This window comes from Choloepus didactylus, chromosome 24, assembly GCF_015220235.1.
Source record: "Choloepus didactylus isolate mChoDid1 chromosome 24, mChoDid1.pri, whole genome shotgun sequence".
Lineage (NCBI taxonomy): Eukaryota > Metazoa > Chordata > Mammalia > Pilosa > Megalonychidae > Choloepus > Choloepus didactylus.
The window spans coordinates 2,334,709-2,361,718 of NC_051330.1; the positions used below are offsets into that span (position 1 = coordinate 2,334,709).

Below are 27,010 nucleotides of genomic sequence, written 5' to 3' on the forward strand. Positions count from 1 at the left end.
CCCCCGACGTGGGACCTGACTCCCAGGGGTGTAAATCTCCCTGGCAATGCAGGATATGACCCCTGGGGATGAATCTGGACCCTGCACCGTGGGACTGAGAATATCTTCTTGACCAAAAGGAGGATGCAAAATGAAACGAAATAAAGCTTCAGTGGCTGAGAGATTTCAATTGGAGGCGAGAAGTCTCTCTGGTGGACATTCTAATGCACTATATAGATAACACTTTTTAGGTTTTAATATATTGGAATAGTTAGACGTAAATACCTGAAACTACCAAACTCCAACCCAGTAGAATTGACTCTTGAAGATGATTGTAAAACAATGTAGCTTACAAGGGGCGACAGTGTGATTGTGAAAATCTTGTGGATTGCACTCCCTTTATCCAGTGTATGAATGGATGAGAAGAAAAATGGGGACAAATCCTAAATGAAAAAATAGTGGGATGGGGGGAGTGATTTGAGTGTTTTTTTTTATTTTTATTTTTTATTCTTATTCTGATTCTTTCTGGTTTAAGGAACATGTTCAAAAATAGATTGGGGTGATGAGTGCACAGCTATATGATGGTACTGTGCATAGCTGATTGTACACCATGGATGACTGTATGGTATGTGAATATATGTCAATAAAACTGAATTAAAAAAAAAAAGCTCTGTCATCTAATATTAGTAGAACTACATCAGTTTTCAATTGGCTACTATTTGCTTTGTATAGCTGTTCATTCTTTTACTTTCAAATTTCATGTGTCCTTATATTCAAGCTGAGTCTCTTGTAAGCAGCATATCATGAAGTTTTGAATGTTTGTCCTCTGACAATCTTTGTCACTTAAAATTACAATGAATGTAAATATTTTTGGCTTAAGCACTACATCTTTGTTTTTTCTTTCTAATCCCATGTTTCTTCTTTTACTTACCTTTTCATTGATGTTTAAAAAATAAATTCTCTACTAGTACTGAAATTATACATTTATTTTATGATGACTCTAGATTTTAATCACATGACATTAATCAAAAACTTTACCCTCCTACTGAAAATATAAAACTATAGAAACCTCAGTTTGATCTATTCCCTCTTCACTTACATGCTATTGTTATTTTAAGTCTATTCTATTTTAGCAACTGTAGATTTTTATTGTTTCTTATAAAATGTTCATTTGAATTTGCCCACCTATTTCCCAATCTCTTTGCCCTTCCTTCTGTTTGCATCTCAGAACCCCATCTAAGATCACTTTCCTTCTGTATTAAAGTACATTCTTTAGAATTTCCATTAGTATGGGCCTGCAGGGGAAAAACTCTGTTTTTATTTGTCTTAAAATGTGCTAATTTTGTTCTCATTCTTGAAAGCAGCCCATGGGATTATTCAGGTAGAAATTCTATGTTGACAGTCATTACAATATAAATATAAAATTCTAGGTTGACAGTTATTTTTTATCTATATATCAACAATTACATTCCATTCTGTTCACTGTTGCTGTTCAGAAGTCAAAAAAGAAGACAAATAAGTTCAGTTATTTCTTTGGTGGTAATTTGACAGCAGTTGTTTTTAAGATTTTTTTCCTACCTGTAGTTTTCTGCAGTTACCTTTGCTGTTCATAGGTGTGATTTATATAAATTTCTCCTGCTTTGTATTCTTTAGGCTGTTAGATCTCTACACTTGTATTTTTTCACCAGTTTTGGAAAATTCTCAGCCCCATTTCTTTTGCCCCATTCTTCCTGTTCTCTCCTGAAACTGATCAAATATGTAGTAAAACTTCTCAATGAAGCCTCTCCATCTTTCTGTATTTTCTTACATTTTTCTGTCTTCATGCTACATTCTGATTAATTTGTTCACTTCTATCTTTCAGTCCAATGCTCTCTTCCTGTGTCCCAATCTGCTGCCAAATCAATTCATTGGGTTTTTATTTTTGAGTCTTGTATTTTGTACTGTTTGACAATCTCATCGGTTCTTTTTCAAATGTGGCATTTCACTTTTAATAGTTTTCTGTTCCTTACAGATAAGTTAAAGTTTTAAAACTCTCTTTAAATTATTTTAAGCAGTCATTTTCACAAATGCACTTCATTTACTGTTTAGTCTTAAGTGGGCCTGTTCTTTTCTGCTGGTTTTCACTCATGTTGCCTTCTTCCCTTTTGTGCCTGGTTATCTTTGCTTGCTGATAATTACCCCTGAAGAATTATTTCTAAGGGTTACCTGAGGTTTAGATTGTGGAGTCCATTTCCAAAGAAGTTTGTGTTTCTGCCATTCTCAGGTTGTTTACCTGGAGTGGAAGGGCTGGTCTGTGATTACAACTTGTCTCAGGGATGTTTTCTCTTTCCTTTCTTTTTCTTCTCCTGTTCTGCTCAGTAATAAGGCAGTTGTCTCTACCGTCCCCTGGGGCTGGAGGAGGGGGATGGGTTTAGATTTGGTTTATCTTATTCTGAAGGTATGGCACTCTGGGAACCCAGTTTAACCTCAGGGACGTCTCCTATAGGACTCACCACCTTGGATGAGTGTGGCACAAGGCCTAAAATTAAGGTCCAGTGTCATGTGTGCCTCCACACCTGGGTAAACCAGAAGACCTTGAAAGCCCTAAGTACAATTTCCCCTCCCCACTCTGCGTGCGTGGATAAAGTCCCCTGGCCAAACGAACCTCCTTATCGTGAGGACCAGGCACAGTTCCTGCTTGCCCCTGGGTAGCAGGCTTCAGTTTCTTGGCAGCCCATGGGATTATTCATATATCTTCTGTGGGAACCAAGGGTCACTTCAACCTCTTGATATAACAAAGCCTCTGTCCCCCAGGCGCCGGCTGCAGTGCACCCCTTGTGCAGCCCTGCACAGTGAGCATGTGACTAATAAATGGCCATCTGTATCTGTGCAGCGGGGCACGTTCCACCTTCAGCTGCCCCATAACCCCAAGAGTGGAAATCCCTCCCTCTCCAATGGGGTGAAGACGTGATTAACACAGCGGACCTGGCCCTGATCTCTTTCACCCCTTGTGGCTGATGAATTGGTACCCATTTGTGCACCGTCAGTATTCACCTAATGCCAGAACCCCATTCTAAAAGTGCACAGGGATTACCATCTTTTCAGTCATAATGCTCTCCTGGAGGCACTGCTGTCTAAATATATTTTTTTTAATCTTTCAATGCAATTTTGAGATATATTCAAACCATATAATGCATCCAAAGTATATACAAATATTTTAAAGCAGTCTTTCTCATTGTTTTCAGTGGGAAATTTATCCAAATAACCTAGCCTATCTTTACCAGAGACAGAAAATCTTGTCATAGCTTTCCTGTTTTTTTCTCTCTTCTAGACTTTTTTTGTTTTATTCCAGTTTATTTATACACTTTATTTCTAACATTTAAGTGCTTGCCCATGACATTTTGCCATACATATTTACTTTATAAAATCTTTGACCCTCCTCCTAGCACTTTAGGCCACTTTCCACAGCTTTTCCAGCTTCCAAATTACTTCCGATTGTGCAATGTTTCAATTGTATCTTTACAGACCTGAAAATTATACATATTTCCCCAATGTGATTTACCTACATGTTGGCAACTTTGCTTATTTTTCCTTTCTGGATGTCAAATATTCTTCTGGAAGAGTGTGTATGTGCAGGGGGTGGGGCTGTGGTTTCCCTAAACCAGCCTGCAGCCGGAGTCAGCCTAAGGTGCACTCACACCAGTTCCTTTGATCCAGACCCGTGTCCATCTAGGACAGCCCGACAGCCCGAGGTCCCGTAATGTCCACAAGGATCGGGCCCTAGGCAGCACTCCAGGCCGGGGCCAAGTGGCCCCGTGGCAGTTTCCCATGCATCAGAGGCCCTGCGTCCTCAGGGTTTCCTGGATCCCAACCAGAGGAAGCCACTGTCCTTTCGTTATTTAACTTATCTCCCCAAAAGTAGGTGGTGCATTAGAACAGGTAGAACTCAAGTACGCGTGTGGGGACAGTCAAGCTGTGCGTGCAGGGTGGCCCTAAGCCACCACCACACTGACCAACCTGGCCCACGGTGGTTACATGGCAACCTCAGGTAACCCTAAAACATTCAGAGCTGGTCTCATCTTCAGCAAATGGGACGGCGATCAGAACTCTGTCAATCACTGGGAATCAATATTTACCGCCTGCTCACCCCACATCCTTCCTGGTCCTTGCTTCCTGTTCAACAGGCGCCGGTCCTGCCTGTGACAGCTGCTCTGGAGGACACCTGAGTGTTTCCAAAGCTGCCTTTGATCATGCCATCCTATTTCCCACTCCTCTTTTAAAACCAAAATTCAATGTCCCACTCAGATGTCACCATGGTCTGCTCCTCTGAATGCCTGCAGAGCTTCGTTCATACTCCTGCTAAGCAGACCTCCATTTAGGGTGGCTTTGCTTGTGGCCTTTCCCTTATCCTTCATCTACTGTTAACCCCTAGGAGAGGAGAGCTCGCTGTAATCCATCCCCCATTTCCCCCATGCCGAGAACAGTGGATTGTGCCTAGCACACACCCTCAATAAGTATCTGCTGAATAAATTAATTCAAGTCTGTGGATAGGTTTGCCAGTGTTACATGAACACAACAGAGCAAGTGTGTTCACAACATTCCAAAGTGGAGTCACAGAAAAGCTGTCTTTTCCTCTCCCTTTCCTACTCTCCTTCCTCCTCTCACCCTCACTCCCATTCACTCCCCATCCATAAATACTTACTACTGGGGATTTCGAGACAAAGTAAAAGAATTATACTCCTAGGGGTGAGGCCTGGATAGGAAACTATATGGCTAAAGACTGTTCTCTTGTAAAGAGTGTGGATCGAGCCGGAGACCTGACTTAGAATTTAGCCTCTACTGAATGGGCCCCACCCATTCTTGGACAGGTTACCTAACTCTTAATAGTCTCTTTTTCCCCTTTGAGTTACCTAGTTAGCAATATTTCATTAAATTCTATCTGGTCCTGACAAATCATTTGTGTGGTGACTGAGCACTCACACAGCTTGCCCCTCTGAGGAGTTATGACCCAGCCCTAGTATGAGGATTACACTGTTTACACGTGATCCCCTCAAAGTCCATTCTGTGCTTTTCCTGGAGGAGGCGGCACCTAACTTCTTATGAATTCTGAACTATATATACCATGAGAACTGTGAGATGCACACTTTCTGCCCTGAACATATCTAGCATACCTTACCTCCACAAAAATCTGACACGCTGAATGACCTTCTCTGTGTACTGCTCCATCTAAAGTGAGTCACAGCCTGTTTACAGTTGAGGAAATCCTTTATTGTAGAGTTCCATCTTACCTCACCACAACCACCTGGCCTTCCTAACAGAGAGAAAGGGAGCCCTGAACAAGTGTTCATAACATTTCACAACAGACAATATACATATGTAGTGCATGAAACCTTTACAATAACACATTCCAAAACAGTCAAATATTTAGCAGGATTACTTATGAAGTATGAATTTCCTTTCATCCCTCAATTACTTGCAGCTACCTGGCTCTTTTAACACCTGCAATTAAATGCCCTTCTTCCCAGTGTTCCTAGTCACAAGAATCCCTGAATCAAGTCTGTTATGTAAGGTGCAAATTCATGTTGAAGATGTGTTCTGTATTTATTGAATGTGCTGAAATCCTCTCCATAGTAGAACCTTTCACTGTAGCATAATGTGTGAATACTACCTTCAAAGTTTTCACACACATTCACCATTCATTGAAGGGATTCATCTGTAAGTTTTTAAAAGTTTCGCCGATTAGACTAGTGTATTAAAACATTAAATAGTGTATTAAAACATTACAATAGCACACTCTGTTCAACTTGTCTTATTTATGTGTGATTCTCTCCTATCTCTGATTATATTTGTAACAGTCTACATTGTTTTCTTTTCCTACAACGAAATCCAAATTTTGTTGTGTAAATCCCCCCAAAATCACTCAATTAAATCAAGTTTACACTTCATGATCGTCATTATTAAATACATCTATATTCCCTGAAGCCTGTCTCTCCCTGAATTGACCTATTGGAGGCCCTTCCTGGACTTTTTTCACTGACTTATATACAATACAGATTCAAAACTACACCTGAATTTCCTACATTTCAGGTCACAGAATTCACCCAGATATGAACTTTCTGTTGGTGTACGTGATCTCTAATTGAAGTCTTTTCCTCATCCATGTTTTCTTTTATGTCCAGAAATGTCTGTGCTTAAGAGTTTTTTCAGACTCCAACACTTTGATTGGTTTTATCCCCAATATGAACTATTTTATACTCCATATGGGTTCAACTACTTTGATACTGTGGAGCCTTTCCTGTTGACTATAATTTAAAATCACATTGAAAAGATTACTCACAATCATCTAGAATGGATTTGTTTACACTATGTAAATTACAAGTCATGAATAAGGACCTCAGACATTCTTACATTCATAAGATTCTTCTTCCATACGAGTTCTCTGAGATTTGGCAAGCTCTACCTTCTACAGAGATATTCTCATCCTGGTCCCATCCAGAGCACTCCCTCCCTCGAGGGTTCTCTTCTGTAATATGATACTATGATTTCCCATATTTGTCACACTAAAAGATTCCTCTCCAATATGGGTTCTCTTATGTTTGATAAGATTTGATCTGATATTAAAAGCCTTCCCACATGCATTACATCTGTATGGCTTCTTTCCAGTGTGGATCCTTTTGTGTTGGTCAAGGACTGATCTATAACTGAAGGATTTCCCACACTCACAATTATAGGGTTGCTTCCCACAATGGATGCTTTTATGGTTGATAAGACTTGAGTGCGAGATATATGCCTTCCCACATTCATCACATTCATAGGGTTTCTCGCCCGTGTGGATCCTTTTATGTACTGTGAGGCCTGAGCTGTTTCTGAATGCCTTCCCACACCTTTCGCATATATAGGGTTTCTCCCCCGTATGGATTCTCTTGTGTTGAGAAAGCAGTGAGCTATAACTGAAAGATTTCCCACACTCAACACATTTGAAGGGTTTCTCCCCAAGATGGACTCTTTTATGGCTTATAAGAGTTCTGCTTGAGAAAAAAGCTTTTCCACATTCATCACATGTATAGGGTGTCTTGCCAGGATGGGTACTTTTATGGTTAATAAGGCTTGAGTGGGAGATGTAGGCTTTTCCACACACATCACATTTATAGGGCTTCTCCCCAGTATGGATTCTTTTATGTACTTTAAGGCTTGAGTTGTTTCTGAAGACCTTCTCACACCTGTCACATTCATAGGGTTTTTCTCTAGTGTGGACCCTTTTGTGTTGAGAAAGGAGTGAGGTGTAATTAAAAGATTTCTCACATACATCACATTTGTAGGGCTTCTCCCCAAGATGAATTTTTTTGTGGTTTATAAGGGTTCGGTAAGTGATAAAGGCTTTCTCACAGTCATCACACTTATAGGGCTTCTCCCCAGGGTGTACACTTTTATGGTTTATAAGGCTTGATAGTGAGATATAGGCTTTCCCACATTCTTCACATTTGTAAGGTCTCTCTCCAGTGTGGATTCGTTTATGCACTTTAAGGCCTGAATTATTTCTGAAGGCTTTTCCACACTCATCACATCCAAAGGGTTTCTCCCTAGTATGAATTCTTTTATGTTGTTCAAGGGCAGAGCTGTAATTGAAGGATTTCTCACAATAGCTACATTTATAGGGCTTCTCCCCAAGATGGATCCCTTTGTGGTTTTTAAGGCTAGAGCGTGAGATATATGCTTTCCCACACACATCACATTTATAAGGTTTCTCACCAGTATGGATTCTTCTGTGGACTTTGAGGCCTGCATTGTTTCTAAAGGTTTTTGCACACACATCACATACATAAGGTCTCTCTCCAGTGTGAATGGTTTTATGTTGAAGAAGCAGCGAGTTATAACTGAAGGATTTTCCACACTCCTTGCATTCATGGGCTTTCTTGCCAGGGTGAATGCTTTTATGGACTGCAAGGCCTGAGCTATAACTGAAGGCTTTGCCACAGACATCACACTTATAAGGTTTCTCTCCTGTGTGAATCCTTTTATGCACTATAAGGCCCGAGCTATTCCTGAAGGCCTTTCCACATTCATCACATTCGTAAGGTTTCTCGCCAGTGTGAATGACTTTATGCTGAATAAGGAGAGAACTATAATTAAAAGATTTCTCACACTCATCACATTTATAGGGTTTATCTCCAAAGTGGATGCTTTTATGGTTTAGAAGAGTTCTGCAAGTAATGAAGGCCTTCCCACACTCATCACATTCATAGGGCTTCTCCCCTGTGTGGATCCTTTTGTGGACCCTAAGGCCAGAACTATTACTGAAAGTTTTCCCACAGATGTCACATTCATAGGGCTTCTCCCCTGTGTGGATCCTTTTGTGGACTCTGAGACCTGAGCTGTTTCTAAAGGCCTTCCCACACTCACCACATTCATAGGGCTTCTCCCCAGTGTGTATCCTCTTATGTTGGTCCAAAACAGAGCTATAATTGAAGGATTTTCCACACTCATCACACTTACAGTTCTTCTCTCCAGAGTGGGTGCTTTTGTGGTTTATAAGGCTGGAGTAGGACATGTAGGCTTTCCCACATTCCTCACACTTGTACGGCTTCTCTCCAGTATGGATCCGCTTGTGGACTCGAAGGCTGGAACTGCTCCGGAAAGTCCCTCCACAGTCATCACACTCATAGCGTTTTTCCCCAGTGTGCATAATTTTATGTTGAACAAGGCGGGAATTATATTTGAAGAATTTCCCACACTCATCACATTTATGTGATTTCTTAATAGCACTGGTATTCTGCTGTAGACTGGGGTGAGAGTTTCCATTAATATTCTCCACACATTTGCCTTGTTCACTGCTTTGCTGTTCTATATGGACAGTCTGGTAGGTAATCTGTTTTGAGCTCAGATGTAAGCTTTCCTCAGGTGCCTCATCTTCCTGCTCTGTCTTTATATTTGCCATAAGCTTGGCTTTGCCAATCTTTTCCCTGACGCCACTTTTCTCTTCCTTCATTCTTGTTCCCTCGGGCTTTTCCAATTGATTCTGTACCTTGCTATGCCAATTGTAAGTTTCACCAACCTTAGATTCCTGAATATGATCCTTTTGAAGACCTTCTATTTTTGGCCACTTAGATTCTGCATTTCCAAAATTTTCATACTTTTCAGTAGATTCCTCATCTTCAGTACCTCTCATCTTCAAATGTGACACTAAATCAAGAAAAGGAAAATGATACCTGTTCACTTTGTTTAGAAAAAAAACTGGAAGAGTTATATCAAAATTCACTCTTTCGCTCAGCAAATATTTATTGGGCGCATGCTGTGTGACAAGCAACGTTTTATGCACTGGAGATACAGCGGTGGACATGCCAAAAATTTCTGCCCCTGTGGAGCTAATGTTAAAACGCCCTAGATTTTCAATCGAACAAAGAGCTTTTCTATTCTTGCAATAACAGCCTAGCATGAGGGCAGGTTAAAATGGATCTAATGATGCACAGAACCAACGGGAACACTGATTGGTTTTTGGACAATGTCACCCAGTTATGGAAAAACAGAGGGTAGAAGAAATCTCTGGAGAATACGAAAACAGAAAGATTAACAGGTAAGACAAAAGTTAGGAAGACAATCAGCAGAGGACTAAAAGAAGCAGAAATCACTACTTCGGTAGGTGGGTGTATCAGGGAGGCAGTTACAAAATCATGAGGATCATATCAGGGATGAGGAAAAAGCAAGCTGCAGCTGCCTGGAGTTGGTTCGGCCTCCTGAACTTTCCCTTCAAGAAAAACATTGACCCTGAAAAGTTAGAAGTCCCCACTTCTCATCAGGGAGAAATTCTACATGGAAGACTACTCTCTGGTCACCAGGGAAAGAGGCTTTTACTCTACTTAAAACAGGCTAACATAAGTCAGGGTCTATCATAGATTAGAAGCAAAAACATAGACCATCAAGCAAAGTAAGTACTACTGCCTAGATTCAAGTATCTACATGTGTGCTCTGGAGAAAGTTACTTAACCTTTTTGTGCTGCAGGTTTCCTCTACTGTAAAATTTGGGCAAAAATGTTGTTGCAAATAATTAAATGAGATAACATAGATAAAGCATTTAGAACAATGCTTGTCAATTGGTAAGTGCTATATTATGTTATTTGTTTTATCATTTATAACAGCATTTTAATTTTTAAGGACTGGAAGACAGATTAGTTGACCAAGCACGGACTCTGGTTACTAAGAGAAGGCAAGCTGTTTCTCAAAGCAGATTTTAGGGACTAGGCAGGGACTCTGATCACACATCACCACTTGAAGCACTCTGTACATAACTGACATGCATCAGCATCCACTGACAGACTCCACTGACTCCTGAGAACAAAATAAACACTTCTAAGCCAGTTGACCCCCAATCTTAGATGATTAGACATTTGTGATTAAACTTAGTTAAAATTTGGATCTCCTATTCTTACCCTGGGTATTAGATTCTCCTGGGTCTGGACTCTGGAATCCTGTCACTCCTAATTAGAAATTCTATATGTGAATATGTGAGGAGGAAGTAGATGAAATAAAAGAAAAGATGCACACCTTTATTGGTCATATAAACAGAACATTCACGATCCAATTTAAAATGGATCTAATGATGCACAGAACCAAGGGGAACACTGATTGGTTTTTGGACAATGTCACCCAGTTATGGAAAAACAGAGGGTAGAAGAAATCTCTGGAGAATACGAAAACAGAAAGATTAACGGGTAAGACAAAAGTTAGGAAGACAATCAGCAGAGGACTAAAAGAAGCAGAAATCACTACCTCGGTAGGTGGGTGTATCAGGGAGGCAGTTACATGGGAATGATAAACTCCAAATTAAAATTTACAGAACAGGACACTCAGCGGCGGCCACTGCACAGACCAGACTCCTCTCGTTTGTGCCCCTCGCTCGGCTTCCTCTACAACCATGTCTGACAAACCCGACATGGCTGAGATTGAGAAATTCGATAAGTCGGAATTGAAGAAGACAGAAATCCAAGAGAAAAATCCACTGCCTTCCGAAGAAGTGATTGAACAGGAGAAGCAAGCAGGCGAATCGTAATGAGGTGTGCGCCGCCAGTATGCACTGTACATTCCACAAGCATTGCCTTCTTACTTTATTTCTTTTAGCTGTTAACTTTGCAAGATGCAGAGGTTGGATCAAGTTTAAATGACTGCGCTGCCTTTCACATCAAAGAATTGCGAAGTACTGACAAGGAAGGCCGTGCCTGCCTCTCCCACCTGCCTGTCTGGCTGGCAGGGTAGGAAAAGAACTTGCATGTTGGGGAAGGAAGAAGCTGGGTGGGACGACAGTGAATCTAGAGTAAAAGCAAAGCTGGTCCAAGATGCCCTACAGGCTTAAATAGAAAGATTAAATAAAACATCACTCAGCAGACATTAAACCAAATGGTGGCTCATCTGAGAGAACGCCACAGAATGATATGCTGGATTAGAACATCAGAGGTCACTGAGGAATGGTGGCACATCCCAGCTTCCTGCCTCCCTTTCTTACTTTGGGCAGAGCAGTCCATGTCACTTGAAGTGTGGCTACTGGGCAGGCAGTGCAATCCCAGAACCACAACCAGCAGCACACCTTTTCTCTGTGCACTGACTCCTGTGCTAACACCACACTAAGGACCCTGCTCCATCCATTTTCCTTTCAGCTTTGGCCCCTCCATCTCTACTGGCCCTCAACCCTCAAGAGAGAAAAATATCCAAGTTTCTACAACTATAAAAGCAAATCGCTGAAAATAAACAGACAAAAATTGCTAGGAATAAAACAGAAATGGAAAAGCTATGAGGGAGGACAAGCCATACCAGATACTAAATCCTCTATAATTGAAACAGTGTCACATTGGTGTATGGATAGAAAAGAAAGTACAGAAATAAAACCAACCAAATATATAAACCAAAGATGTAAGGATGGTGTCTCCAATTATTGGGGCAAAGATGGTCATTTTTAAGAGTGTTGAGATGACTATGAAGCCATTTGGAAAATGGTAAAAATAGACCCATTCACACAATACACAGGAACAAACTCCAAATGGAGCAGAGATCTAAATATAAAAAAGTAAAACTATATTAAGTACTAGAAGAAAATATGGGTGAATGCCTCTATAGGGCAAGCTTTCTAACTATGACCCTGATGTAATAAAAGAAAGGATCTGTAAATATGACTATGTATGTGTGTGTGTGTGTGTGTGTGTGTATATATATATATATATATATATTAATTGCATGACAAAAATGCATAATAAGCAAAATCAAGGAAAAAATGACAAAAGTGGAAGAAAATTTGCAATATACTTCAAATATAAAGGGCTAATAACCCCTCATATACAGAGAAAAATCTCAGGAGAATTCTGTCCTGGACACCTGCTGGACCCCATTCCCTTCCTTCTCACTAGGTCCTGCCAGCTTCGGAGTCACCCAGAGGCAGCACAGCCCAGCCCCCTCCTACAGACTAAGACAGGAGACTGACAACAGCAAGTTAGAACTCTACACATATCCAGGCCACAGGGACCCAAAATGCAACATGAGCCACTACAGAGTGCTGCATACAAAAGGGCCCCAGGAAGTGGGGGGGGGGGGGCATGATAGAAAGGCTGGTAAGATCTGTTGGGCACTCACTCAATCCGTTTCAGCTGGCTGTATACTTAAAGGCAAAATGTACAATTCTGAAGTGACCCATCTTTCTTCACTGACCCCACCTGGATCCCCACGATGGGATATTCTACTGGGGAAGAAACCAAAGGCAGAAAAGCCTCCCAGTAAAAAATAAAAAAAAAAAAATAAATACATAAATAAAAAGGGGATTAAACTAAACTGCTATAAGACAGAACGGGTCTCACAACTGAAAAATATAAGGCAAATGGAGCACAGAGCTCCATCATAGGAGCTGGGGAGAAAAGTCTGCACAAAAACAAACAGAACAAACAGATCATGATTCCTAGAGAAGGAACAGAGGAAAGAAAGGTCTCACCTATAGGTGAAACAATTGTACAAAAAGTGCTATCTTAAAAATTGTACCATATATCCAGGGCAAGAGTCACATGAAGAAGAACTGAAAAAATATGAACAGTTAAACACGGGCTATTAGAAAGGTCTAGAATAAGCTGGACCAAGCACAAAGAGCCTTAGCACAAAACCAATCAACAATAAACCTTTAGACAAGGGAGAAACTGACCTTCAGTTAACAAAATAATCTGATGCCTAGCCATCAGCAAAAAATTACAAGCCTTAATAAGAAATAGGAAGATATGGCTCTGTCAAGGGAAAAAACTAAAACTTCAGAGGGACTCAGAATTTGGAACTAATCAAAGATATTCAAAAAATCTCCAAAATCAATTCCTGGAAATGAAGGAAAACATGCATAAAGAGATTAAAGGACATTAAGAAGAAAATGTGTGAGCATAAAAAATAATGTGAAAGTATAAAAAGAAACATAAATTATGGGGATGAAAGGCCAACAGTATATATTAAACATACACTAGAGGCATACAATAGCAGATCTGAACAGGCAAATAGAATCATCAAACTAGAAGCTAGGACAGTCTAAAACAAGCAGTCAGAAGAAAATATAGAGAAAAGAATAGAAAAAAAATTGAGCAATGCCTCAGGGATTTGAGTGACAGCACAAGTGCAAAAACATATACCCCATGGATGTCCCAAAAAGAGAAGGGAAAAGGGGCAGAAAGAATATTTGGAAAACAATGGCCGAAAATATCCCAACTCTTATAAAACACACAAATACACATGTCCCAGAAGATTAACATACTCCAAACAGAATAAATCCTAACAGACCTACTCTTAGACACATACTAGTCAGAAAGTCAAATGCCATAGAGAAAAAGAGAATTCTGAAAGCAGCAAGAGAAAAGTGATTCATTAAATAGAAGGGATTCTCAAAAGGACTAAGTGCCAATTTCTCATCAGAAACCATGGAGATGAGAAGGCAATGAATGGTATGATATATTTAAGGTACTGAAAGAGAAAAACTGCCAGCCAAAAATTCTTAACCTGGCAAAACTGTCCTTCCAAAATGAGGAAGAGGCTAATATTCCCAAAAAACAGAAACTGAGAGAATTTGTCAACAAGAGGCCTGCCCTACAAGAATTACTAAATGAAGTTTTCCAGGTTGAAAAGAAAGGCAGGAGAGAGTGGCCTAGAGTAGTGTGAAGAAACGAAGATCACCAATAAATGTAACAAAGGATAAATGCAAAACCCAATAGTACCGTATCCTCAATATACAGCTCTACTCCTTAATTTGTATAAGAATCAGAATACAATTGACCAAGAAAAACGCATAAAGGATGTGCAAAATATAAAGTGGGACAAAAGCAACATAAAGAGGGGAAACAAAGGGATATCCAAGCAGAGAAAGCGTATGCTATCGAAGCTAAGTTGGTATCTTTTTAAATTAGCAGGTTGTAGATGTAGGTTGTGTAAATATAAACCCCAGGGTAGCCACAAAGAAAGTATTTTAAAAATATACAAAAACAGAAATGAGAAAGGGATCAGTTAAGATATGTCACAAAAGATCTATACAGAAAAGGATGTTGCAATAAAGGAAAAGAGAGGGGAAAAAAAAAAAAAAAATATTTGATGTATAAAAACCAAAGGCCAAAACGGCTGAAGTAAGTACTGCCTTTACAGTAATGACTGAATGTTAATGGATTAAACTCCCCAAATGAAAGATACAGGTTGGCAAAGTGGATAAAAAAGTATCATCCCACTATAAGGTTTTTATAAGAGACTCACCAAAGATCCAAAGAAACAAACAGGTTGAAAGTAAAAGGATGGAAAAAGATATTCCATGCAAATAGCAACCAAAAGAGAGCTGGGGTAGCTATACTAATATCAGATAAAATAGACTTTAAGTAACATACTGTTATAAGAGAAAAGAAGGACATGAAAAGAAGGACACTATGTATTAATAAAAGGGGCAACCCAACAAGAAAAAATAACAATCATAAATATTTATGCACTTAAACATGGTGCTCCAAAATACATAAGGCAAACACTGGCAAAACTGAAGGGAGAAATAGACACCTCTACAATAGTAGTAGGGGGCTTCAATAAACTGCTCTCATCCATAGAACATTTAGATGGAACATCAATAAGACAACAGAGAACTTGAATAAAGTGACAAATGAACTAGAGCTAACATATACAGAACACTGCACCCCAAGACAGCAGAATATACATTATTCTCAAATGCACATAGACAATTGTCCAGGAAAGACCACATGTTGGGTCACAAACAAGTCTCAATAAATTAAAAAGACTGAAATTATACAAAGCACCTTCTATGATAATAGATCATAACTGAATGAAGTTGGAAACCAATAACAGGTGGAGATTTGAAAAATTCACAAATATATGGAAGCTAAATAACTCAAACAAGCAGTGGGTCAAAGAAGAAATTGCAAGGGAAATCACTAAGTATCTTGAAACGAACAAACACAAGAACACAACATATCAAAACTTATGGGATGCAGTGAAGCAGTGCTGAGAGGGAAATTTATAACTATAAAGGCTTATATTAAAAAAGAAAGCTAAATCAAAGATCTAACTACACACGTGGAGGAATTAGAAAAAGAAGAGCAAACCCCAAAGCAAGCAATAGAAAGACATAAAGATTAGAACAGAGATCAATGAAACTGAAATTAAAAGAAACAATAGAGACAATTAACAAAATCAAAAGTTGGTTCTTCGAGAAGAACAATAAAATTGGCAAATCCTTAGCTGGACTAACAATGAAAAAAGTGAGAAGATGAAAATAAATAAAATCAGAAATGAGAGTAGGGACATGACACTGACCCCACAGAAATAAAAAGGATCACAAGAGGATACTATGAACAATTGTATGCCAACAAATTAGACAACCTAGATGAAATGGACAAATTCCTGGAAACACACAAACAACCTACATGGACTCTAGAAGAAACAGAGGACCACAAGACAACAATTACAAGCAAAGAGACTGAATCATTCATCAAAATACTCCAAGTGAAGATAAACCCAGAGGCAGCGTCTCTCTGAAAGAACTGTGAAGGATATAGGTTTTTAACCCTACTTACAAGCAACCTTGTTACTGCTTCATGGATGCTGGCAGAAGGCGTGAGACTCCTGGGTCAGAGACAAAGGACTTTATTACAGCAAAAGAAGTTGCCAACACTTCATGTTTGTTTGTATCCAATTTCCATGCCCTAAAAGCCCCATGGAAGGGACAAAAAATACCTAAGATGGATGCTGGGTTGTGTTATACAAGGGGAACACTGAGCTTGGGTGACTTGTTGCTTTTATAGTTAAGTGCAAGCAAGTTTGCTCTTTGTCTAGGCGGCAGATATTGCCTCCTGCTGCAGTTGGCTGCTGGTGGGAGGGGAATAGCCTTCCATGCTCCAGGCACCCTCCTCAGTACTTGGTGTGTGAGATAACCCTTCACAGACCCGTGGCCAAGAGCCCCCGTGCCAGGGACTGGCCACTGGAGCAGGCAGAAATCGGGGAAGTGGGTAGCTTTCAACACCCCATACAGCCATCTTTGCAGCTGACTGGGAGACAACTTTTCACGGCTCCATGGCCGAGAACTTCCTTGAGGGAATTTGGGATTTGGCAGGCTTGTGACAGCATCCACTCTACCTCCATGGAAGCCTGCAGCGTGCACAGCTCAGAGGCAGGAGTACCCCCACGGAAGTGCCAGAAGCCCTCCCCCAATCCCGGGGAATCATGCGCGCCCAGCAGAGAGGGACTGTGGGGCATATGAACTGGAAGGTGAGATGCACAGCTTTGCAGCACCAGAGTACTCCACCCACAGCCCTGGGAACTGGCGGGACCACTGTCCTGGAGCAGACTTCCTACCAAACTGTGCAGAGCATGCTCCCCACCCACAGGGCTGGTGGTCCCCAGTGCACATGGAAAACTGATGCGCTTCTTGGACCGCCATACGGTTTGGACACCCACTCAGTGCATCGATGAAGTTGGGGAGAACTGGCTTGAGGGTAACAGGTGACTCAGGAGCACCATCTGCTGGTAGGTCAGGAAAAGTACACTCCACCAAGCTGTAGCTCTGTCAAATTATACGTAAGTATTCAAATAAGACTACATATCTTAAAAGAACTCTATCAAGATAAGCAAATGCCAAGAGGCTAAAAACAATAGAAAATTATAAAGCATATGAAGAAACCAGAAGATATGCATAAACCAAACATCCAAATTAAAAAGCCAGAAAACACAGAACTTTGAGCAATTAATCAAAGAAGTACTTGCAAACATCAATATCATGGCGCAGGATATAAAGGACATGAAGAAGAGCTTAGAAGAGCATAAAGAAGAATTTAAAAGAGTAAATTTTAAAAAATAGTGGATTTTATGGAAATAAAAGATACTGTTGATCAAATTAAAAAGATACTTGAGACACATAACACCAGATTAGAAGAGAGAGAGGAACGAATTAGTGAACACGAAGATAGGGTGACGGAAAGTGAAAGCACAAAAAAATGAATGGTGAACAAAATTGAAAATTTGAAACGGATCTCAGGGAAATGATGGACAACATGAAGCACACAAATATGACTCACTGGTGTTCCAGAAGGGGAAGAAAAGGGTAAAGGGCTTAGAAGAGTATTTGAAGAAATTGTTGGGGAAAATTTCCCAACCATTCTAAATGACATATATATATGGAAATCGAAGATGCCCAACAAACTCCAAATAAAATAAATCCAAATAAACCCACTCCAAGACATATTCTGATCAGGTTGTCAAATGCTGAAGAGAAGGAGGAAATTCTGAAAGCAGCTAGATAGAAGAGATTTGCCACATACAAGGGAAACAACATAAAACTAAGTACTGTCTACTCAGCAGGCACCATGGAGGCGAGAAGGCAGTGGTATGACATACTCAAAATTCTGAAAGAGAAAAACTGCCAGCCAGGAATTCTTTATCAAGCAAAGTTCTCCTTCATAATTGAGACAGAGCTGAAAATTTTCACAGAGAAACAAATACTGAGAGGATTTGTTAACAAGAGACCTGCCTTAAGAAATACTAAAAGGAACTCTACTGGCTAAGAAAAAAAACAAAAGAAAGGAAAGAGAGGTCTGGAGCACAGAAATGAAGGCTTTTAGTAAGGTTACCTTAAAGGAAATAAAGACAGAGAGGGGAAAATGTATATTTGACAAATAAAAAACCAAAGGATAAGATAGCTGATTCAAGAACCGACTTCAAAGTAGTAACACTGAATGTGAATGGATTAAACTCCCCAATTAAAAGATACAGATTGCCAGAATGGATTAAAAAATATGAACCATCAATATGTTGTTTACAAGAGACTCATTTTAGACCCAGTGACACAAAGAAATTGAAAGTGAAAGGACAGAAAAAAATATTCCATGCAAGCTACAGCCAAAAGAAAGTTGGAGTGGCAACACTAACTTCAGATAAAATAGACTTTAAATGCAAGGATGTCAAAAGAGACAAAGAAGGACACTATATACTAACAAAAGGGACAACTCAACAAGAAGAAATAACAATCATAAATGTTTACACACCCAATCAAGGTGCTGCAAAGTACATAAGACAAACACTGGCGAAACTGAAGGAAGCAATAGATCGTTCCACAATAATTATGGGAGACTTCAATACATCACTCTCTCCTACAGACAGATCAAGAAGACAGAAGAACAATAAGGAAATTGAAAACCTAAATGTGGTAAATGAATTAGACTTAACACATATAGAGCATTACGTCCCAAATTACCAGGATATACATTCTTTTCTAGTGCTCGTGTAAAATTCCCCAGGATAGATCATATGCTGGGGCATAAAACAAGCCTCAACAAATATAAAAAGATTGAAATTATTCAAAGCACATTCTCTGAGCACAACTGAGTACAACTAGAATTCAATAACCATCGAATATCTGTAACATTCTCAAATATCTGGATGTTAAACAACACACTCCTAAACAATCAGTGGGTCAAAGAGGAAATTCCAAGAGAAATTACTAAATATCTAGAGATGAATGAAAATGAGAACACAACATATCAAAACTTATGGGATGCAGTGAAGGCAGTTGATGGGGAAATTTCCTGCTCTACATGCATACATTAAAAAGGAAGAGCTAAAATCAAAGAACTAATTGAACAACTAAAGAAGCTAGAAAATGATCAGCAAACTGATCCTAAAGCAAGTAGAAGAAAAGAAATAACAAGGATTAAAGCAGAAATAAATGATATGGAAAACAAAACAAAAACAATAGAGTAAATAAAACCAAAAGCTGGTTCTTTGAGAAGATTCACAAACACTTAGCTAGCCTGAAAAAGTCAAATAAACAAAATAATAAGTGAGAGGGGGGACATTACTGCAAATCCCAAAGAAATTTAAAAAAATCATAAGAGGATACTATGAACAACTGTACACCAACAAACTAGATAATTTTAGAGGAAATGGATGATTTCCTGGAAACATATGACCTGAGACAAAACAGAAGACCTCAACAAACCAATTACAAGCAAAGAGATCCAATCAGTCATCAAAAAGCTTCCTACAAATACAAATAAAGGCCCAGAGCCAGATGGCTTCACAGCTACCAAACTTTCTAAAAAGAACTGACACAAATACTACTTAAAAATTGAAGAAAACGGAACACTGCCTAATTCATTTTATGAAGCCCATATCACTCTAAAACCAAAACCAGATAAAAATGCCACAAGAAAGGAAAACTACAGGCCAATCTCCCTAATGGATATAGATGCAAAAATTCTCAACAAAATACTTGCAAATCGAATCCAAAGACACATTAAAAAAATCATACACCATGACCAGGTGGGGTTCATTCCAGGCATGCAAGGATGGTTCAACATAAGAAAATCAATCAATGTACAGAACACATTAACAAATCAAAAGGGAAAAATCAAATGATAATCTCAATAGATGCTGAAAAAGCAATCAACAAAATTCAGCATTGTTTTTTGATAAAAACCCTTCAAAAGGTAGGAATTAAAGGAAACTTCCTCAATATGATAAAGGGCATATATGAAAAACCCACAGTGAGCATAGCACACAATGGCAAGAGACTGAAAGTCTTCCCTCTAAGATCAAGAGTGAGACAAGGATGCCCACTGTCACCACTATTATGCAACATTGTGCTAAAAGTTACAGCCAGAGCAATCTGGCAAGATAAAGAAATAAAAGGCATTTGAATTGGAAAGAAGTAAAACTGTCATTTTTGCAGACGACATGATCTTATATCTGGAAAACCCTGGGAAATTGATGACACAGCTACTTGAGTTAATATACAAATTTAGCAAAGTGGTGGTATACAAGATTAATGCACATAAGTCAGTAATGTTCTGTACACTAGAAATGACCTAACTGAAGAGACATCCAAGAAAAAGATTCTCATCAGCCACTAAAAAAAATCAAGTACTTAGGAATAAACTTCACCAAGGATCTCTGCACAGAAAATTGCATAACTTTATTAAAGAAATAAAAGAGGACCTAAAGAGATGGAAGCATATTCCATGTTCATAGACAGGAAGAGTAAACATCGTTAAGATGTCAACCTACCCAAAAATCTATAGATTCCATGCAATTCCTATCAAAATTCCAACAACCTACTTTGCAGACTTGGAACAGCTAGGTTTCAAATTTATTTGGAAGGGAAAGATGCCTCAAATTGCTGAAAACATTCTAAAATATAAAGACAATCAAGACTGTAAGAATATTAAATTATCCTTATAAACAATACTGAAGATGTGTTCTAGGACATCACTAGAAATGCTCACTGAGGCTGAGTGTCACCCAAAGAACACAGACTGTGATTCACATCCTGCTTTTCTCCCCCAGGCACTGGGCTTGTCCTGGGGACGCAGAGATAGGTAAAACAAGACCCTGCTCTCAAAGAGTTTACAAACTAGTAGACCTGACAGGAAACAACTAATGACATTTGATTAAAAAAATGAAAGGGCATGGATGGAAGAGAAGTGGCAGGGGGACGGGCTTTGTCTCACAGGACTAGGGAGAGTGTAGTAGATATTCCCAGCAGAGCGAGGAACAGGTACAGAGGGACCAGTGTTCTCTCCCACACAACTGGGAACCTGGAAGCAGCTCTGGACATCTGGAGAACAGAGAAGCAGGTTGTGCCGGTTTGAATGTACTGTGTCCCCCAAATGCCATTATCTTTGTGGTCTTGTGGGACAGACGTTTTGGTGCTGGTTAGATTTGCTTGGAATGTGCCCCACCCAGCTGTGGGTGGTGACTTTGGTGGGATACTCCCATGGAGGTGTGACCCCACCCATTCAGGGTGGGCCTTGATCAGTGGAGCCATATAAAACATCCTGACTCAAAGAGACTGAACGGAGTGCAGCTATGAGTGACGTTTTTAAGAGGAGCAAGCTTGCTAGAGAGGAACATCCCGGGAGAAAGTCATTTTGAAACCAGAACTTAGGAGCAGATGCCAGCCACGTGCCTTCCCAGCTAACAGAAGTTTTCCGAACGCCATTGGCCATCCTCCAGTGAAGGTACCAGATTACTGATGTGTTACCTTGGACACTTTATGCCCTTAAGACTTTATGCCCTTAAGACTGTAACTGTGTAGCTAAATAAACCCCCTTTTTATAAAAGCCAATCCATCTCTGGTGTTTTGCATTCTGCAGCATTAGCAAACTAGAACACAGGTGTAGTTGGACAAATGGGCAAAAAGCTGCACCAGGGAAGGGTCTGTCCATCATTTATACTAGTGTCCAGGCTTGATCCTGAAGAGGTTTTAGGCCAAGGAGTAGCAAACTAGGATACGCATTTTGGAAGATCACTTATTCTATTAAATCAGGGGTTGGCAACATATTCTGTTTGCAGGTTAAAAGTGTCAGCTGTCTACTCCTTTCAACTTACAAGACTCAGACCCTCTGGGCACCTCTGTGCTTTTTGTGCATGTTCTGTCCCACCAATGCCTAGTAAAGCACCCGGCATATAGTAGGAATCTGCCCCTAATTCTTGTTGTCCAGGCCTGGAGTGTCAGGAGCTTCTTCTCAAGGATCTAAACCACTCCTGAGAGGAATTACAGCACAATCTGGCTGAAAATTCCTTCCTATTAACAAGAGACTAGTGTTTGGTGCAACAAACCAGTATTTACCTTGGATTTCCAGAGTATCAACCATTTTCCACAAGTCAATCTAACATCTCAAGTGTCAATTCTGTACCTTGAGTTCTTGGATGTTATATTTGACCTAGAGATGACCACAGGAAAAAAAGGAGAAAACAAGAAAATGTGACCTCAGAAGAAAGAATACCTAGGGTGGGGGAGAATGAGACAATGAAAAATGGTGCTAAGGAGTAAGTGAGAGAAGGGATATGCAGAAGAAGAAAGGAGACTATCATTTGTGCTTTAGTTACCATTGCACTTAATTTATGAATATTATAAATTTAAATGACTAACATGAGTTGTTTCTATTGCTTAAAAGTGAAATAAGGATAAAAATGATTATTCCTTAAAGTAAAAAATGAAATAGAACATTCTCAATTCCTGTACTGGAGAAGATTCTGAAAAGGAGGCTGAGAGATTTTCTAAAGCTAAAAGGGTGGGGACTGGCTTGAAAAATCATAAACAAATTTAGTCTGTTAGGGCAGTGTTAGATTGAGCATTATAAACACAAGTCTTAGGAGAGGAAAGCTACTCAGTTTCATTTATTCCCTAAATAATCTACATGAGTTACTGTGATACTGATTTGGCATATTTAACAATCTGCCAATAACTGGCTGAGTTAATGTAAAAGAAAAATTATTTTATGATTGTTTAGTTCATTCTTTTAAAATCCTTGCTCAGATATGCCCTAGTATCAAGTCATTGAATGCACCACTGTTTAAGAACAAAAAATTGGGAACAATCCGATTCTTCTAACACAGTGAGATCTCAGATAAAGTGAAAGAAGCAAGGGGCAAAATACTTTACCACTGTATGAAAAAAGGGGGAACTAACCACATTCATAATTGCCGGTAATTGCTTAGAAACCCTCGAAGTATACGCTATAAAGAGGCAGGGCCTAGGAAGATGGCTGAACAGAGTGGAAGGGGCCCTCTTCACTACCTTTTCATATTTTTAATACCTAAACCTTGCGCATGTATTACAAATTCAAAAACCACATTGGAGGAAAAAAAAAAAAAGAAAAGAAAAGAAAAGAAAAAAGCTCCATCCTTTCAAAAAGAAAGCACTCCCGATGGCCCCCCAGCCCAAACGTCTTAGGGCAGCACACCCAGTCCTGGAACTCCCCTCCATCCTTCACAGCTCCACGCCCAGGTTCCCGCCGGCTGCCCTCGGGTCTTGGGGCCTCCTCTGCCTTCCTCTCCCCACCAGCTAACTCCATCTCACGCCTTCCCCGGGAACAGCCCTGCGACCGTGGCGGGGGCGAGGGTCAGGAAGCGGGAGTCTCTCAACATCACCCGCAAATAAATAAAAGGAGGAGGATCGGATTAAATTACCCCTGAGGTCCCTCTAGGCTCGCATTTCACTCTCTGGTCCCAGGGCCAAACTTAACCCGCGACGGGGGCGCGACAGGGGGACTGTTCTCAATCGCTGTCTCCCAGGGTTCCCTCCGGCCGGACTGCAGGGAACAGCCGAGGAACCCGGGCCCCGGGCAGAGCCGACCCGACACAAGCCCGCCCGGGACGGCCTCAGCTGGCCTCCCCTCCTCGGCCGGCCCGAGGTCTTCCTTCCCTTCCCCGGAACGCGACCACAGGGGTGAGCGGTGAGCAGCGGGGCGTCCCCTCCCAGACCCCGCCCGAGACCCGCGGGCAGGCAGCGCGCATCCAAGAAGGGAAGGGCGTGGCGGGCGAGGGCCCGGGGGCGGGAGCGCGGGCGGCCGCACACTCACGTACTGGCTCTGGCGGCGCCGCGGGAGCCCGGCCGCCGGCGGGACAAAAGCGGGGACGGCCCAGCCGGAAGAGCCCGCCCCGGTTCGGGAGCACTTCCGAGTCCTGTCTGGGACGCTGGAGGACTGACTCGATGGTATACGCCCTCCTCATCCCACCCCCGGCGACTCCGTCCAGGCACGTGACCTGTGGCGCACAAATGACGTCGGCGCGGAGGAGGGTCGCGCCTTCAGCTACTATTTATTGCGTTTCCGAAACGCAAAGGGAAGCGGGGAACTGCGCTCCCCGCCCCGGAGTGGGGTCCAGCGCCCCCGGGTCAGTGAGGGGTTCCCCGGGGGCGGGGATAGGGTGGGGACCCCGACCCCGCTTCTCACCCCGCAGACTGGGGCTGTAGACCCCCGGCCTAAAATAACTTTGAAAAGCTACCCTTGGGCTTTTTACATTAAGGTGAAGCTATTTTTTTTCATCTTAAATTGGAGTAATTCCCGTAGATATGATTTTTTTGGCATATTTTTGGTAACTGACATTTGAAAACAAATGTGTTCATTGTTCTTTCAAATGTAATCAATGGAATCTAAATTCACAGCAATTTCAAACCTGCTAGCATCCACTTGAAACAGTCAGAAATTTTGCATCTTCTCTTGTTTTTCCCCTGAACTTATTCTGTGTTCCTCCCAGGATTTTTACTCTAACCTAAAATATTTTCATTCTACACCCAGTTTCAACCCAGCTCAGCCCCAAGGCCAAAGAACACGCCAGGCACAGAGTTAGACATGAGTTTAGTGGGACTTAGGGAGAGATGGTGCTCTGCAAAGAGCTGTGTGTGTGTGTGTGTGTGTGTGTGTGTGTGTGTACACGAGTGTACGGAGGTACGTGTGAACGTGCACGTGCATGTGCATGTACACCAGGGGATGGTTTATGAGGGTTTATAAGGACACGGATATTCCATAGGGTGTGAGAACGGAGTTTCTGCAGGGCCTTGTGACACGGGTGTGGAGAGTTGTTGTCAACCGTGATCCCGGAGGGGAGTTTTAATGCTTTGTTTCGGATACCACTTGCACATTCTGTAACCCCTTGGGGAAGCCTGATGATCTCTAACGTGTCCCTACTTGAATTCTTGAAGTAACTCACTTTCACTATGGAAGGAGGGGACCTGGGCCCTGGGTCCCCACAGCATCTCACTGGACTTTACCCTAATGTAAAAATGTTCATGTGTTTGCTTATTTTGCTTATGAGTTTTTAGGCTTTGAGTATTTTTGTTCTCCCTAGCATACTTCTCCATAACAAAATTAGAAGTTTACATTTGTTCTCTCACTTTTTAAGTGTTAATTGTATTGTGGATCCCTAGCAAAATTATATAAGTATAAATGATATAGAAATTATGTAAATGCAAGAAAAAATTATTACGAATTTTTACTACCTATTCTTGGACAAAAAAAAGTGAAACAATTTGGGGGGCACAACTTTGCTAAGATGGATTTTGTAACAGTTCAAGTAATGCATAAGACTCGGATGATTTTAATTATCGTTGGAGTGGGCCGGTGCCCAGCATCAGGTCTACGTCTTGTCTTCGTTTCTGTAGCTGCAGGTGCTGAGACATCCTGTTCACATTGGTAAGTGGAGGGAATAGAAGAGCTGTGCTCAGCAAGGATTCCTTGACCAGTCTGGGGGCTCCGGGCACCCGGAGGGAGCCCACATCAGTGCAAAGTGATCACCTGATCCTAGGCTGGGCCAGTGGGGTGGCAACCAGAGCCAGAGGGACACTGGGAAGCTCACGGAAATAATCTCAGTTCAGGTGATTTAAATTTGGGATGGATGTTTTTCCTTTCTGAGCCTTATTGTACTTGCAGGCACCTTGTGTTTGGCCTTGTGTCTGCACACACACACACACACACACACACACACACACACACACAACTTCCCTTTTCAACACCAGTCTCTTGGGGGCCCCTAAATATCAGAGCGGAGCATCTAGACCTGTGCTGTCTAATATGGCAGCCACTTTTCACGTATTGATACCAATCAAAAGCAGTGGATTCTCTGCCCGATGTGCTCAAATGACCAATTCCTGAGACACGGGGGTTTCAAAGAGAGTTTATTGCTAAGCATGAAGCAGAAGATCAGATTCTTTATCAGCCCAAAAAACTGTCTCCCTGAACTGCAGTAACTCTCATAGTTGTATAGTATCAAAAAATGGGCAGGTTTTAGGATAATGAGCACAACAGCTCCAGATGATGTAGTTAGAGGTGATCTAATTATTGAGCATGCACAGATTGATTACATGCTTAGTCACAGAATGTAGGTAAGAAAATATGATGGATGTCATTTTTAGTATTATAATGAGGTATAGGTCAGTTACAGGTTAAAAGTTTAAGCTACTGCACATGTCAGGCGGGCCCATTTTGGTTAGATCCAGCTCTGCCTAGCAAGACAGTTATGGAATTGGGGTGGGTTAGTTCTGGGCTGCCTCAAGGCCATTCATTAATAAATATTAGGGGCTGTCTTTAGTGATCATAAGACTCTGAAGTTGAAAAACATATAAGGGGGTATAAGTGGGCGTCAGTCACAATGTTTTTACAATCACAAGGCTATATGGTTACACAATCATCATCAAATATCAAGGCAGCTGGATTACATACAGTTCTGTAATTTCAGGTATTTCCCCCTGGCTATTCTCATGTACTAGAAAGTAAAAAAAAAATTTCTATATAATGATTCAGAAATCATAATCATTTGTTAAATCCTAATTTCTTAATTACAATATAGCTCCTAAGCATCTGAAATATAGTTAATCTGAATTGAGATATGCTGTAAATCTAAAATCCACATCAGACTCCTAAAATTTAGTAGGAACAAAAAAGGTGAAATATGTTACTAATAATTTTTATGTTGATTACATGCTGGAATGTAATATTTTGGCTGTACTGAGTTAAATAAAATATATCATTAACACAAATTTCATCTGTTTCACTTTACTACTCTAGTGTGGCTACTAGAAAATTAAAAATCACATTCAAGGCTCATGTGACATTTCAGTTCTGTAATTTCAGGTATTTCCCCCTGTATATAAGGGGGTATGAGCATGCTTGTTTCTAGCCAGAAAATGTCTGAAAGAATATATGTGAGTAATGGGGGAACACTATTAAAGCATATTAATAATTAAGCTAGTGTAATTCTGGGACATGAAGAGCAAGTCTAAAAATAGACC

The 27,010-nt window shown here is 40.7% G+C and overlaps 1 pseudogene; it reads left to right on the forward strand.

The window, feature by feature from the left end:
• Positions 1-10,605: 10,605 nt before the first annotated feature.
• Positions 10,606-11,002, forward strand: LOC119519742 (annotated as a pseudogene).
• Positions 11,003-27,010: the final 16,008 nt, after the last annotated feature.